The sequence below is a fragment of the Somniosus microcephalus genome, chromosome 28, assembly GCF_052327205.1.
Source record: "Somniosus microcephalus isolate GS21.2 chromosome 28, FLI_Smic_1.0, whole genome shotgun sequence".
NCBI classification, from domain to species: Eukaryota; Metazoa; Chordata; class Chondrichthyes; order Squaliformes; family Somniosidae; genus Somniosus; species Somniosus microcephalus.
In genome coordinates, this window is record NC_141014.1 from 19,682,704 (window position 1) to 19,698,838 (window position 16,135).

A 16,135-nucleotide genomic window follows, 5' to 3' on the forward strand; every position below is an offset into this window, starting at 1 on the left:
GTCTTTTATGGACACGGTGTCCTCCCTTCCGTCGGCGTGCCGGACATACGCGTATTGGGGGTTGGTGTGGAGTAGGTGCACTGACTCCACGAGAGGGTCCGTCTTGTGGCCCCTCAGATGCCTTCGTACAAATACCAGACCTGGGGTGGCGAGCCATGACGGCATGGATACGCCTGAGGTGGATTTCCGGGGAAAGACAAACATTCATTCATGAGGCGTGGCATTAGTGGCAGTACACAATAGCGACCGTATCGAATGGAGCACATCTGGGAGGACTTCCTGCCAGCGGGAGATAGGGAGGCCCTTGGTCCTTAGAGCTAGAGTGACTGCTTTCCATACTGTCCCGTTCTCTCGCTCCACTTGACCGTTACCCCGGGGGTTGTAGCTGGTGGTACGGCTCGTGCCGATCCCCCTGGACAGCATGTACTGGCGTAGCTCTTCACTCATGAAGGACGCCCCCCTATCCGTATGGATGTAGCTCGGCATACCGAACAGGCAGAACAGGCTGTTGAGGCATTTAATGACCGTGGCGCTGGTCATGTCTGGGCAGGGGAAGGCGAATGGGAAACGGGAGTATTCGTCCACAATGTTCAGGAAGTAAACATTGCGGTCGACTGACGGGAGGGGGCCCTTGAAATCTAAGCTGAGCCGCTCAAAGGGCCGTGTAGCTTTGATTAAGTGGGCTCTATCTGGGCGGTAGAACCGAGGCTTGCACTCAGCGCAAGTGCGGCAGTTCCTGGTCAGTGACCGAACTTCCTGAATCGAGTAGGGTAAGTTGCGGGACTTTATGAGGTGGAACAGCCACGTGACCCCTGGGTGGCAGAGGTCGTTGTGGAGGGTCTGTAGCCGATCCCCGGTGGCGCTGGCACACATCCCTCGTGAGAGGGCGTCGGGGAATTCGTTAAGGGCCCCTGGCCGGTAAATGATGTCATAATCGAAGGTGGAGAGCTCGATCCGCCACCTAAGAATCTTATCATTTTTAATCTTCCCCCTCTGTTTATTATTGAACATAAACGCTACCGACCGCTGGTCGGTAAGTAGGGTGAAGCGTTTGCTGGCTAGGTAGTGGCGCCAGTGGCACACTGCCTCCACGATGGCTTGGGCCTCCTTTTCCACGGAGGAGTGTCTGATCTCGGGCCCTTGGAGGGTCCTCGAGAAGAAAGCTACGGGCCGCCCCGCCTGGTTGAGGGTGGCTGCCAAGGCAAAGTCAGACGCATCACTTTCCACTTGAAAGGGAGTGTTCTCGTCCACTGCCTGTAGCGTGGCCCGCTCAATATCCCGCTTAATGCTTTTGAAGGCGGCGTGGGCCTCAGCAGAGAGCAGAAAAGAGGATGCTTTCAAGAGGGGGCGGGCTTTGTCGGAGTAGTTGGGGACCCATTGGGAATAATAAGAAAATAACCCCAGGCACCTTTTCAGGGCTTTGGGAGTGTTGGGCAGGGGCAGCTCCCGTAGGGGGCGCAATCGGTCGGGGTCTGGTCCGATTTCCCCATTCTCCACCACGCTGCCTAGTATGCAGAGGCGCGTGGTGTTGTAAACGCACTTGTCCTCGTTGTAAGTGAGGTTGAGTTTTTGTGCGGTTTTCAGGAACCTCTCGAGGTTCGAGTCGTGATCCTGCTGGTTGTGACCACAGATGGTGACGTTGTCGAGGTAGGGGAAGGTTGCCTGCAAGTGGTGGTCATCGACCATGCGGTCCATCTCCCTCTGGAAGACCGAGACCCCATTCGTCACCCCAAAGGGGACTCTGAGGAATTGGTAGAGGCGTCTGTTCGCCTCGAAGGCGGTGTACGGGCGGTCCTCTGGTCTGATAGGGAGCTGGTGGTACGCTGACTTGAGGTCGATGGTGGAGAACATCCGGTATTGGGCGATTTGGTTCACCATTTCTGATATGCGGGGTAGCGGGTAGGCGTCTAGTTGGGTGTACCTGTTCATCGTTTGGCTATAGTCGATCACCATCCGTTTCTTCTCGCTACCCCTTACCACCACCACTTGGGCGCGCCACGGGCTGTTGCTGCGTTCAATAATGCGCTCCTTCGGGAGCCTGTCTACCTCGGTCGCGATAAACCGCCTGTCCTCCCAGCTGTACCTCCTGCTTTTGGTTGCTATTGGCCGGCAGTTAGGGGTAAGGTTCGCGAATAGCGAAGGCGGCTTTACCTTCAGGGTAGCCAGACCGCACACTGTGAGGGGCGGCTGGGACCCACCGTAATTGAGCGTGATGCTTTGGTGGTGGCACTGGAAATCCAGGCCCAAGATCACGCTCGCACATAGATTCTTCATGATTAGTACTTTAAAATTATCGTATACAGTTCCGTTAACGGACAATTGTACCGTGCAGTAACCCATAATGGTCGATGTCTGGGTTTTATCAGCCATAGAGATGGTACCCCGAGTAGGGACCACCGTTAGGGAGAGTTGTTGTGCTAGTTCAGGGTGGATAAAACTCTTCGTGCTCCCACTGTCAATTAAACATTTAACCCCGCACCCGTTTACCTCGATGTCCACCATTGATTTGGATAGCGGGTGCGGCCTGGTCTGGTCCACTGTGACCGATGCCACTGTAGGGCCCTGATCGAGACGAGATGGCGTCCACGCTGTCTGCTCACAAGATGGCGGACCCCACGAGGTCGGGCAAGATGGCGTCCAAGATGGCCGCTCCCACGGCGCACACGCGGCGGTGGCGGGTTTTCCGGCGGGGTTCCCTCTGCACACCTTCCCGAAGTGCCCCTTCTTACCGCACTTAAAGCAGGTGGTGCCTTTCGCCGGGCACAGGTTTCTGGTGTGCTTCGGCTGCCCGCAGAAGTAGCAGTTGGGTCCCCGACGCGTCGCGGCTGTCGTAGGGCTTCTGGGGGGAGAGCGGGGCCCCGACGGTGTCGGGCTGCCGGGCGGGAAAGATGCCTTCCAAGATGGCGGCGCCCTTGGTGCACACGTGGCGGCGTGGGCGGCGCGGGCTGAAGAGTAGGCGTCCGAGTTTCTCTGGGCCACATCCAGGGATCGCGCTGTGTCCACAGCCTGTTTCAGGTCCAATCCCGTTTTTTCCAGCAGTCTCTGCCAGATGTAAGTGGAGCTGAGGCCTGTGATAAAGGCATCGTGAACAAACTCGTCAGTGTACACTGCAGCTTTTACATCTTGGCACTTGCAGTCTTTGCCAAGCGTTTTCAGGGTGACTAGGAACTCATCCAGCGATTCCCCAGGTCGCTGTGCGCGAGTAGCGAGCAGATGCCTAGCATACACCTCATTCGTAGGCTGCTGGTAATGCGCCTTTAAGATGTCGCAGGCGGCCGGGTACGTGTCGGCGTCTTGGATGAGGGGGTAAACCCGGTGGCTTACCCAATTCCGCAGGATTCCGAGTTTCATACTTTCAGCGTCCGTAGCGCCTGTGACGGCTGCGGAATTGTCCAGGAAGAATTCCATACACATAAACCAGTGTCCGAAGCGTGCCGATGTGTCCGAAGCATGCTGGTCCAAATCCAAACGTTCGGGTTTCAAGAGTTGATCCATTGTGTTGAAAAATAAGTTAATAAAATTGATTTGCCTCAATAAATCCGAGACTCAATGTTAGCGGAACAAAGCAAGGCTTTTATTAACTTAGAAAGTAACACACAGTGGAGAGGTGTCTTCCATCCAGAGGTCTGCTGTACTGGATGTGAGACACGCTGGGCCTGCTTACATAGGGGCCAGGTATGGGCAGAGCCCTACACACAATACAATACAAGGTGAGGAAACGGAACTGAGGTAAGGGAAATGAAACTGAAACTAAACCACAGTCACAGGCACAATCACACACAGAGAGTACAGATGAGTGATGAATGGCATATTTCATCACAGCCTGTAGTCTCTGGTAGTTTAATAGGGCCTATAATCTCTGGTAGTTTAATGGGGCCTGTAATCTCTGGTAGTAAAGGTGGGGCCTGTACTCTCTGGTAATTTAATGGGGCCTGTAGTCTCGGTAGTTTAATAGGGCTTGTAATCCCTGGTAGTTTAATGGGGCCTGTAATCTCTGATAGTTTAATAGGGCTTGTAATCTCTGGTAGTTTAATGGGGCCTGTAATCCCTGGTAGTTTACTTGGGGCCTGTAATCTCTGGTAGCTTAATAGGGCCTGTAATCCCTGGTAGTTTAGTGGGGCCTGTAATCTCTGATAGTTTAATAGGGCTTATAATCTCTGGTAGTTTAATGGGGCCTGTAATCCCTGGTAGTTTAATGGGGCCTGTAATCTCTGATAGTTTAATGGGGCCTGTAATCTCTGGTAGTTTAGTTGGGGCCTGTAATCTCTGGTAGTTTAGTGGGGCCTGTAATCTCTGATAGTTTAATGGGGCCTGTAATCTCTGGTAGTTTAGTTGGGGCCTGTAATCTCTGGTAGTTTAGTGGGGCCTGTAATCTCTGATAGTTTAATAGGGCTTATAATCTCTGGTAGTTTAATGGGGCCTGTAATCCCTGGTAGTTTAATGGGGCCTGTAATCTCTGATAGTTTAATGGGGCCTGTAATCTCTGGTAGTTTAGTTGGGGCCTGTAATCTCTGGTAGTTTAGTGGGGCCTGTAATCTCTGATAGTTTAATGGGGCCTGTAATCTCTGGTAGTTTAGTTGGGGCCTGTAATCTCTGGTAGTTTAGTGGGGCCTGTAATCTCTGTTAGTTTAATGGGGCCTGTAATCTCTGGTAGTTTAGTTGGGGCATGTAATCTCTGGTAGTTTAATGGGGCCTGTAATCTCTGGTAGTTTAATGGGGCCTGTAATCTCTGGTAGTTTAGGTGGGGCCTGTAATCTCTGGTAGTTTAGTTGGGGCCTGTAATCTCTGGTAGTTTAATAGGGCCTGTAATCTCTGGTAGTTTAATGGGGCCTGTAATCTCTGGTAGTTTAGTTGGGGCCTGTAATCTCTGGTAGTTTAATAGGGCCTGTAATCTCTGGTAGTTTAATGGGGCCTGTAATCTCTGGTAGTTTAGTTGGGGCCTGTAATCTCTGGTAGTTTAGTTGGGGCCTGTAATCTCTGGTAGTGTAATGGGGCCTGTAATCTCTGATAGTTTAATGAGGCCTGTAGTCTTTGTTAGTTTAAGGGACCTGTAATCTCTGATAGTTTAATGGGGGTGTATAATCCCCACTCAGTTTGGTGGAGTGGGCCTTTGGCGTAGCGGTAGCATCCCCGCCGCTGGGCTAGAAGGCGTAGGGTTTCAAACCCCGCTCCAGACAGTCCCGGCAAGTGGAGTCGGAGCTCCAGCTCTAAATTCTGGGTTGACATCCAGCGGGATACTTGCGTCCGGGTGTGGGTGACCCCGCGCCTCGTATGGGTTGTGGGAGCCCGTAAAACCCTCCCGCCATAGGACTAACCACTCTAATGGCTGGTACGAAGATGGTTACGGTCACGGAAGGAGCGTTAATCGCGGTCAGAAATCCTTCCACCACTTCATACAGTTCCCCAAAGGAAACAGTGTGAAGACATGTATGACGATGACGACGACTCAGTTTGGTGGAGGCATGAGATCTTTGTCAATTTAATGGGGACCTCTATAGGCAATCACCAGATTAAAGCATCATCCAGGGGTGAACTCTATTTAATAACTGGCCAGCTGCAAATCACATTTTACTTTATTCAAGGAGACATGAAATCAGATGGGGAAGTGCTTTCAATCTAAAATGCTCCCCCAGAAACACTTTAAAGACTTTTAGCTACGAGTTATTTTCCGGCCTTGCAAGCCAAAAGCCTGATTGGCTGGTAACTGCGCTGTCTGTACAGGCAAGGGAAGGATCTAGGCTCAGTCCCCAATCGCTAGCCTCTACTGTGGTGGTGTCCTACAGTTGGCCTCAGTGTTCCTGGGCTAGTAAGCGGGTATTGGTGTCCCCCATGGGCATATTATCTGTTGAGACTTACTGACTAGGCCTACACATGAGATACCAGAGGGAGCCAGGGACTCAAGGAACATTCCCCCAGCGGCCAGGTGTTCCATAGAAACATAGAAGATAGGAGCAGGAGTAGGCCATTCGGCCCCTCGAGCCTGCTCCGCCATTCAATGCGATCATGGCTGTTCATCCAAATTCAGTACCCTGTCCCTGCTTTCTCCCCATATCCCTTGATCCCTTTAGCCTTAAGAAATATATCCAACTCCTTCTTGAATATATTTAATGAATTGGCCTCTACTGCCTTCTGTGGTAGAGAATTCCACAGGTTCACCACTCTCTGGGTGAAGAAATTCCTCCTCATCTCTGTCCTAAATGGCTTACCCCTTATCCTTAGACTGTGACCCCTGGTTCTGGACTCCCCGGCCATCGGGAACATCCTTCCTGCATCTAGTCTGTCTAGTCCTGTTAGAATTTTATAAGTTTCAATGAGATCCCCTCTCATTCTTCTAAACACCAGCGAGTATAAGCCCAATCGACCCAATCTCTCTTCATACATCATTCCTGCCATCCCAGGTATCAGTCTGGTGAATCTTCGCTGAACTCCCTCCATGGCAAGAACATCCTTCCTCAGATAAGGCAACCAAAGCTGCACACAATACTCAGGATTCCTGCACCGCTCCCTCCAGCACCGCCGGATCCCCCACTCTGTGTCCCGGCTCGGGGTTCATTTCCTCCGGTCTGTGTGGCAAGCTCTTGGTGGTGGGATTCTCACTGCCAAAGGGGAGCCCTCCTCCGTTGTCTGGCTGCAACATCCCAGCTCTGCTGCTGCAGGTAGTTAAAGGGGGCAGAAAACACCCTGAAGATCGGAAAATTGAAATCCTACACAAGAAGGGAAGCGGAGGAAGGGGGCAGCCAGAACAGGATAGTGAGGCGGGTGCTACAAGGCCCCATCCTTCCACTGGGGAAACCCGGAGATGTTAACAGCTGCTTCCTGGGACTTTCCTCATGGTTGCCATGGAAACGAGGGTGTTATAAATCTCATCATTCATCAAGAAACTACTCGTAAAATAACGCTGGATGGCCAGCTGGTGGCACCGTCCAAGGAGTATAAATACTCGGGCGTCGGGCCCAGCTTGCCAGGGACATTTTGTAAGACAAGGAACTAGTGAAGTACAACTAGGCCTCCATGTTCTGAAACAAGTTGATTAAAGCCTTGCTTTGTACTCAAACCAAGTGCGTAAACGTAGCAGGCAGAAAGGATACCATCGCTGGGGGGGGTGGTGGCGGGGGGGGAAACCCAGGCCCTGCCCCCACCAACATTGACAAGGAGTGGGTGAAGGAGGAGCGGCCATCGCTGGTACCAGCAGGGGGCGATGGAGGGCAATCCCATCGGCAGAAAACTGACAAGAGGCAAAGCCAACCAGCCTGATCAGGACCCGCGAGCTGCCTCTGCAATATCCCCCCCCCCTCCCCCCCCACGGGTTCGCTGCTCCAAATATCTGCCGTTAGCTCTTAATTTGGACGGGAAATAAAAGCATGAAACTCCCGCTGAAAGCGGCTGGCTGTGCGGCAGGGCGAGTGTTGTGGCTGCGGCCCAAACATGGCTGCCGCGCAGCGGAGGCTTCGGGGGGACGGGCAGCTGCTGGCTGTTCCGGGGACCGAGCCTGCCGTCAGCCGACCTCAGGCTGGCAGCGTGCAGCGTACGGCAGGTTTTTAGTACACAGCTGTTAGCAATTCCTTATCAGTCCTCCCCACGTGCTGTGTGTGCGTCTATGAGATAGAGGCCACAAACCAATGGAGGGGAGGGATGCCAGCAAGAACGTCACTGGTTGATATCAGCTGGTGTTCCTTTCAAACACTCGCAACAATAAAGGGCCCGGACAGTCAGGCTGTGAGTATGGAATTCTTCTTTTTAAACGACGCTTATCTGTTACAGGCAGCACTTCACTTTAGGGCAAAGGAACAGGGAGGAAATGAACAGGAGGGGTAAGGGGAGGAACGGTGAGGGATTGGGGGGAAACACAATCCAAGCATAGGGTTTTTAAATGGCTTTGGACAGCTCGGAGGGAGGTGGCAAGGTGGGGGAGGGATTTATACAGGGAGCTGCAGGGAGAGGAAGAGTAGTGCCCGAAAAAAAGGAGTGGGGGAGTGAAGGGAGCGGGGAACAAGAAGTACGGTGGCGTCAGAGGAATGGGGGAGAGTGCAGGGCCGTACGGCTGCAGAAGGTCACGAAGCTTTGGGGGGAGGGGAGGGGGCAGCGCTACAGGGGATTGGAAAGCAAACACAAGGATCCTCCTGTCAATTCACCCAGTCAAGGTGAGTCAGTGGAACGTGGCAAGCGCAGGGTTAATGGGAATGCAGGGCCTAGAAATTCGGTGGGCTGCGCCACCAGTTAGCGCCTAAAGAGGGCACTCAGTGGCTTTAGCGCCACTGGCCACGCCTCCCGCGATATTTAGCTGGGGCGCTAATGGCGGCGTTAGCCTGTTGCGCTGCGCCGCCACCGATGATGTCATCGGCGTGCGCAGCGCCCCGCTACCGCCCCGATCTCGATATTCGGTAGCGCCCACCTCTGTAGCGCCATTCGCAAATCACGCCCGGTTCACGGGGCCTCCCTGTGGCGGCAGTGGCGCAAATTAAGGTGGAGGTGCGGGGCGGCCGTTTTTTTCGGCAGCCACCTGCCAGCACCTCCGTCCCCGGCCTCCTGATCTCCCCCCGCGGCAGTGCCGGCTGTTTTCCGAGAGCCCGGCACTTCTCCTCGGTGCCAGGCTCTTTTGCCGGCACTCGCGATCTCCGATCGCGCTGTTGCAGGCCCCTCCCCCTTAAGAATGGGAGGAAGGCCTGCAGTACCGCAGCACGCCGTGCCGCAGTGTGTGGCGCTGTGGCACGTTGCGCTGCGATATTCAGTTTCAGCGCCCTAAGAGGGACGCGGAGCGCCTGGAGCCTCGCCCCGTGTCCCTCTTAGGGTGCTCAAGCTGAATTTCCGGCGGTCGCAACTGCTCCGATCGCTGCGCTGAGAGGGGTAATGGGATTGTGGGAGAGGACGGGGGTAATGGGATTGAGGGAGTGGATGGGGGTAATGGGATTGTGGGAGTGGATGGGGGTAATGGGATTGTGGGAGTGGATGGGGGTAATGGGATTGCGGGAGTGGACAGGGGTAATGGGATTGTGGGAGTGGACGGGGGGAATGGGATTGTGGGAGTGGACAGGGGTAATGGGATTGTGGGAGTGGACTGGGGGAATGGGATTGTGGGAGTGGACAGGGGCAATGGGATTGTGGGAGTGGACTGGGGGAATGGGATTGTGGGAGTGGACGGGGGGAATGGATTGTGGGAGAGGATGTTAGGGACGGACACGATAAAGGCCTGGATTGGGGTTTCAGCAGCAGTGAGGGAGGGGTAGGGATGGATGTGGGTAATGCCTTGGAGCCAGGAGAAAGCGGTCTTGGTGAGGGATCGGATGTGGCGCTGGTAGCACAGCTTTGGAGTCAAGCAGCAGACATACATCCTGTAAATGTGCAGTTCTCTAGAGCTGGCGACAGGAGGCTGATGGAGTCAGGGCTAGGGGCACGGGGCGCCGACAGGAGGCTGATGGAGTCAGGGCCAGGGGCACGGGGCGCCGACAGGAGGCTGATGGAGTCAGGGCCAGGGGCACAGGGCGCCGACAGGAGGCTGATGGAGTCAGGGCCAGGGGCACGGGGCGCCGACAGGAGGCTGATGGAGTCAGGGCCAGGGGCACGGGGCGCCGACAGGAGGCTGATGGAGTCAGGGCCAGGGGCACAGGGCGCCGACAGGAGGCTGATGGAGTCAGGGCCAGGGGCACGGGGCGCCGACAGGAGGCTGATGGAGTCAGGGCCAGGGGCACGGGGCGCCGACAGGAGGCTGATGGAGTCAGGGCCAGGGGCACGGGGCGCCGACAGGAGGCTGATGGAGTCAGGGCCAGGGGCACGGGGCGCCGACAGGAGGCTGATGGAGTCAGGGCCAGGGGCACAGGGCGCCGACAGGAGGCTGATGGAGTCAGGGCCAGGGGCACGGGGTGCCGACAGGGGCAAAAAGAGCATTGAGTGGTTGAAGCTTTTCAAAGCTCCTTAGCTTACAGTTATAAAAGAAAACCGTGTCCTACAGCGGCCGACATCAAAATCTATTTTAAAAAACAGGCTGTTTTAACGATAAGGCCGATTATAGAGTGGCGTTATCAGTGGAAAAACTGTAGTCCTGAGAATTTCAATTGCAAACTCTATGCCTGGGTCTTGTCTCTTTCCTCCTGTCTCTTTCGCTCTTCAGAATGTCTGACTATTTTGCTGGGGTTTTTCCTCCTCCTCTCTTGTTCTGCCCACCCAGTCAGCTACATGTGTGCAGTGGGGATCCCATAATTCTACAGTGGACATCCCTAATCTCACGTCTGAGGCCCTGCCAGATGTGACAATTCTTATGTTCATTAATAAATAGACATTCTTATTATGAACACAGCTAGCTTTTGCTAGTTACTTTATTGAGCACATGTGGACTGGTACAGTATCTGTAGAGGCTTCCATCTTGACTGTTGCCTTGTGGGTAGCCTAGTGCCTCATGGGTAATGTAGTCTTTATATATACAGCTGGGTAGTGTAGTCTTATATACAGCTTACACAGCTCTACGGCTCCACCTAGTGTCCACTATAGAATGACATGTTATTGATCATTACATCCCCCTTTCTTTGAGGTTTAACAAAATCAATATCAATCAACTTTCAAGAAAACAATAAAGATAATATCAGTACACTTTTGTTAGTGCTCTATAAACATAAACATTTTCAAAACAGTCAACACATTTTCAAAGCTTTACATTGTACTCAAAGATTAAGTCTATCAGGCTCTTTTACTTCACGTGTGGATCTTCTCAACATGGGTAAGTCTGATGTGTCTTCATGAGATTGTTCTGGCGGTGAATGACAAGATGCAGTTGCGGCATTGTCATCAATCTGCTCTTGAATAGTCTCTTGTGTTTTTAGGAGAGAACGGCGGTTCCTCCTGAGAATCTGTCCTTCCTCAGTTCTAACAGTGTATGACCTTGGTCCTACTTCCTCAAGAACTGTAGCTTTCCTGTTCCATGCATCTGGATCCTCAATCCTGACAACATCATCCCTTGTCTATGGTTTTAGAGTTTTGGATGACTTGTCATAGTATGATTTCTGTTTCAGCTTTAACAGTTGAAGTCTCTGTCTCAGTTCCTCACTTTGCTGTTCTTTTGCACAGTAGGGTAGCGTGGTGCGCAACTTGCGACCCATTAGTAGTTCAGCAGGTGAAGAACCACAGCCTAAAGGTGAGGCTCGGTAGCTCAGCAGGGCGAGATAAGGATCAGACTTGCTTTCTGTCGCTTTCTTCAGTAGCTGCTTGAGAACTTGAACACCTTTCTCTGCCTTACCATTTGACTGAGCATACAAAGGACTGGATGTGATGTGCTGAAAGTCATAATGTGCTGCAAACTGTTGCCACTCCTTACAGTTGAAGCACGGACCATTGTCGCTAACGGCAATCCTGGGAATTCCATGTCTGGCAAAGATGGATTTCACATGCATTATGACACTGCTTGCTGTGGTGCTTGAGAGCAGCGCCATCTCAGGATAGTTAGAATAGTAGTCAATCACTATTAGATAGTCTTTACCATTTAAATGAAAAAGGTCCATACCAACCTTTTGCCATGCTGCTGTTGGTATGTCAGCTACTATCATTGGTTCCTTTGCTTGTTTGTTTTGGTGTTTCTGACATGTCTCACATTTGCCTATCATGTTCTCAGTGTCCTTATTTATGCCAGACCAATAAACAGTGTCTCTTGCTCTCCTTTTGCATTTTTCAATTCCGAGGTGTCCCTCATGAATCCTTTTGAGCATGTCTTGACGTAGAGCCTGTGGAATTACTATTCTGTTCTGTTTTAGTAATAGTCCACTTGCGACACTCAATTCTGACCTTATGTGAAAATATTTTGGACAGGAACCTTTTGGCCAACCATGATGAATGTTCTCTATTACTGTTTGTAATACTGTATCTTTTACTGTTTCTTCTGCTATTTGCTTTGATTTTGTGTCTGACACGGGCAGCGTAGCAGTGGCCATACTCACATGAACATCCACGTCTTCTTCAGTAGAGCTCACATGACTCATTGTGGGTGCTCGGGATAGTGCATCTGCTAACACTATGTATTTGCCTGGTGTGTAGATCAGTTCAAAGTCATATCTTTGCAGCTTCATCATGAGTCGTTGAATCCTTGGAGACATCTCATTCAGGTTTTTTTTTATGATGGCAACCAGAGGGCTGTGGTCTGTCTCAACTGTGAAGGTGGGAAGTCCATATATGTAGCCATGAAACTTTTCTAGTCCAACTACCAAGCCTAGACATTCCTTTTCAATCTGGGCGTATCGACACTCAGTATCAGTCATAGACCTGGAGGCATAGGCAACAGGCTTCCAATCTTCACCCTCTGCTTGTAGCAAGACCGCACCTAGGCCATCTTTTGATGCATCCGTTGACACTTTGATTCTTTTTGTTGGGTCAAAGAAGGTGAGTACAGGTGTGGTTGTCAGCACTGTTTTAAGGTTTATCCACTCTTGTTCATGTCTTTCTGTCCATGCAAACTCATTTGTTTTATGTAGCAGGTCTCGCAGACAGGCTGTCTTGGCTGACAAGTTAGGAATGAACTTTCCAATGAAGTTTATCATCCCCATGATGCGTAGCACTCCTTTTGTGTCAGTGGGTCGGGGCATTTTGAGCATGGCGTTTACTTTTTCCATATCTGGCTCTATTCCTTTACCAGATAGATTATCTCCTAGGAAAGTGACTTCCTGGGCGCCAAACTGACACTTGGCTTTGTTGAGCTTCAGTCCATTCCGGCGTATGCTCTGTAGCACTTTAGTCAGTCTCTCATTGTGTTCTTTCAGTGTGGAGCCCCAGATGATGATGTCATCAACATAGACCCAAACTCCTTCCAGACCTTCAATTATGTGTTCCATCGCTCTATGAAAGATTTCAGATGCAGATATTATCCCGAAAGGCATTCTGAGGAAACAATACCTGCCAAATGGTGTGTTGAAGGTACAGTATTTGGTGCTCTCTTCATCCAGTTTTAGTTGCCAAAATCCTTGTGAGGCATCGAGCTTTGTAAAGTATCTGGCACCTGACATTTCACTGGTGATTTCTTCTCGCTTGGGAATCTGGTAGTGTTCATGTTTTATGTTTGCATTTAAGTCCTTTGGATCCATGCATATTCTTAGATCATTGTTCTTTTTCTTTACACATACCATGGAGTTGACCCAGTCTGTTGGCTCTTCGACTTTCCTGATGACTCCTAGTGTGGTCATTCTGTCCAGTTCATTCTTGAGCCGGTCACGCAGGGGTGCTGGAACTCTTCGTGGAGCATGTACCGCTGGCTGAGCATCCTGCTTTAGCTGGATCTTGTAAGTGAATAGTAGAACTCCAAATCCTTTGAACACATCCTGGAAATTATTCACTACAGAATCCACCGAGTCATCTGGTCTGCTTATGGCACAGTTTATACGGTAGACTCTTTTGACCAGTTCTAAGTCCTCACAAGCTTTGTCACCCAGTAGTGAATCAAGCCTTTCAGCCACAACAGAAAACATGAGATGATGCACTTTGTCTTTGACTGTCACTTTAAGTCTGCATACACCTAAGCTATCTATTTTCTGTCCATTATAGTCCTTCAGTAGTACTGACTTTTTCTGTATTTTGGGCTTTTCTTTCATATTGTTAATGTCACTCATACTGATTAAGTTTGCTTTTGCCCCAGTGTCTAGTTTCAAGGTAACTAATGCTCCATTTACCTGCAGTGGGATCATCCATTTGTCCTCTTTTACTGCATTAACTTTATGTTCAGCATTGTCCATTTCTGAGGGCTGCACATTTTCTGTATCCTTTTTGATATTGTCACATGACACCATTCCTATAAAAAATGTCTCACTTAAATCAGTGTCCTCAATTACATTAACTCGTTGCCCTTTCTTAGTTTGTACTTTTGAAAAGCATTGTTTGGCAAAGTGATTCTTTCCATTACACTTTGTGAACATTTTTCCAAACGCTGGGCATTGTCTTAACTGGTGTTTGTAACCACAGCGTTTACAATTAAAAATTTCATCCTCCGATTGCTTTTCATTTCTGTTCTGCCCATGTTTCTTCCCCTTATAGGACACAGCACCGACAGCAGCATTATCACTCGTTACAATCGCATCATTATTGATTTCACTGAAAGTCTTCACGTGCTTTCGAGCTAGCTCGCTGGCTTGGCATATTTTCACCGCATTTTCCAAATTTAGTTCGGTTTCTCTCAACAGACGTTCCCTGACTTTTTTATCATGAATACCAAACACAATCTGGTCACGAATCATGGATGCTTTGAGCTCAGAGAAATTACATGTCTGTGCTTTCAGTTTCAGCTCAGTTATAAAGCTATCAAAAGTCTCATTTTGCTGCTGTGTCCGAGAACAGAAGATGTATCTTTCATAGGTCTCATTCTTTTTGGGAGAGCAATGTGCATCAAATTTTTTTAGCACATCTTCTAATTTTTTTCTGTTCTCCACTGGATTAAATACAAATGTATTAAATACCTCTATCGCCTGTGGGCCTGCAACCGTAAGCAGCAACGCTATTTTTCTTGCGTCTGGCTTCGTACCGAATCCGATGGCTGCAATGTAGAGTTCGAATTGTTGTTTAAAAATCCGCCAATTGTAGTCGACATTTCCCTCGAGATTCAAATGCTCTGGTGGCTTCAAATTCTCCATTTCGCTTTTCACAATTTTCAGCAGATCTTCACCACCCTGGTACCATCTTATGTTCATTAATAAATAGACATTCTTATTATGAACACAGCTAGCTTTTGCTAGTTACTTTATTGAGCACATGTGGACTAGGTACAGTATCTGTAGAGGCTTCCATCTTGACTGTTGCCTTGTGGGTAGCCTAGTGCCTCATGGGTAATGTAGTCTTAATATATATATACAGCTGGGTAGTGTAGTCTTATATACAGCTCTACGGCTCCACCTAGTGTCCACTATAGAATGGCATGTTATTGATCATTACAACAATGTAGGTCCTTGTTGTAACTTCACCGTCTTGCCTTGGAGAAAGTGAAGTAGTGGTGGGATTGGCAGGCTGATTAACAATCGGGCAGGCTGCAGTGTCAACACTCCTTCGGTAGGCCGCAACCACCTTCATGCCAATCGATAGGGAGGTTAGTCCCACACGGGCGGGTTTTATGGGCTCCCACAACCCACACCCACACCCACCAGGCAAGTATCCTGCTGGTTGCCCACCCAGAATTCCGATCCAGAGCTCCGGTGTCTATTCCCCAGGACTGTCTGGAGCAGGATTTGAACTTTACACCTCTCTGGCCCAGAGGTGGGGATGCTACCACCAAGCCAAAGGCTCGTTCCACAACAGGAGTGGGCCTTGTTTTATGTAAGTGTAACGTAGCTGCCACTGGTGGACTGTGAGGTATTAAATCAGAACATTGGATGAAAGTACAGGAAACTTTTTTTTATCCGGCACCGACGGGACCGGCGTGGTGCCGGTTGATCAAAAAGTCCGGATTACAGAGAGGTATACTTACCAAGGTACGAGAGCCCCATACACGGCCACTAATGTGAAGTAAAACTTACCTGAACCTACTCCTGAATTTTGCCGGTTAAGAGAGATTTCCGGTTATTTAGGTGCCAGTAAAAAGAGTTTCCTGTATTTAGTAGTCCAGCAACTGGGCAAAACTCTGTTTAGTTTCCTTCAATGGCACAAATCTTTTACTTAGCAAATAATTTCAGGTCCTCGGGCCTCAATGGAACAATACTCCAGTATAAACATCAAAACAGCTCAAATGCACTCACGACTTTACCTTCCTCTCTCTTTAGCCAGTAACTCGGGGCCCTGTGTCCAGACACGAGGACATTCAGTCACTCAAAGCTAATTAGGTGCAGTTCCCTTGGGGCACGGCTGCACAATCTAGTGATTCGGTGCTCCTTAACTTACCTCTTGTGGCTGGTTCAGCCATCTGCTCTCGGACCAGGGTTGCCAACCTTCCAGGATTGGCCTGGAGTCTCCAGGAATTGAAGATTAATCTCCGGGACACTCGCTGGGAGCAAACACTGAGGAGAAAAATGTTTCTTTGAAGGTCTTCTGTTTATTATTTATAAAAATATTGGAGCTGGGAAGAAGGGCTGTTTGACTGACAGTCAAGAATCATCTAATTGGGTAATGAAGGGTCTTTTCGCTTTCCAATTGGCCGTGGGACGGTTGGGCGCCGCGAGGCTGGCTGTGTTGGGCGACCAAAGACGGG

General features: G+C 50.3%; 1 protein-coding gene across 1 annotated transcript in view; it reads left to right on the plus strand.

The window, feature by feature from the left end:
- Positions 1-7,612: 7,612 nt before the first annotated feature.
- Positions 7,613-16,135, plus strand: part of septin3 (septin 3) — a 77,506-nt gene continuing 68,983 nt past the window's right edge. The window contains exon 1 of the mRNA XM_085969576.1: positions 7,613-7,716. The gene's annotated coding sequence lies outside the window, so the exon portion shown is untranslated. The remainder of the gene's footprint in view (positions 7,717-16,135) is intronic.